Source organism: Anopheles ziemanni (assembly GCF_943734765.1).
Source record: "Anopheles ziemanni chromosome X unlocalized genomic scaffold, idAnoZiCoDA_A2_x.2 X_unloc_163, whole genome shotgun sequence".
Lineage (NCBI taxonomy): Eukaryota > Metazoa > Arthropoda > Insecta > Diptera > Culicidae > Anopheles > Anopheles ziemanni.
Window position 1 is genome coordinate 27,501 of NW_026689778.1, and position 439 is coordinate 27,939.

At 52.4% G+C, this 439-nt stretch overlaps 1 non-coding gene across 1 annotated transcript; it reads right to left on the reverse strand.

Moving 5' to 3' along the window:
* Positions 1-5: 5 nt before the first annotated feature.
* Positions 6-160, reverse strand: LOC131291851 (5.8S ribosomal RNA). The gene has a single exon (XR_009189598.1). It is a non-coding gene; the product is annotated as a 5.8S ribosomal RNA (ribosomal RNA).
* Between the last annotated feature and the right edge of the window lie 279 nt (positions 161-439).

The window sequence follows — 439 nt, forward strand, 5'->3', positions numbered from 1 at the left end:
AATATAAGCGCTCAGTCATCTGTACATCATGGTAGGTTCCCACGACGTGCAATATGCGTTCAACTTATCAATGTTCATGTGTCCTGCAGTTCACATTATGACGCGCAGTTAGCTGCGGTCTTCATCGATCCATGAGCCGAGTGATCCACTGCCGAGGGTGACTAACTTGCGTAAGCCGCCGCTGTGCGCGTATACCCGTTCCCCGTAGGGAGGAGCAAGCCGCGCTTAGAGACGAAGCATAAAGTGTCCTCATTCCACATAGGGCAAGCTGGATGAATCCATTTTACTCAGGACGGCCGAAGCGGCGTGGACCAGGGGAGAACTGAACCTTATACTTCACACCACAGTAAGTCTACGTGTCCTCTTCCACATAGGGCAAGCTAGAACTAACTATCTTACCCAGGACTGCCGGAGCAGCGTGGACCAGGGAGGAACACAC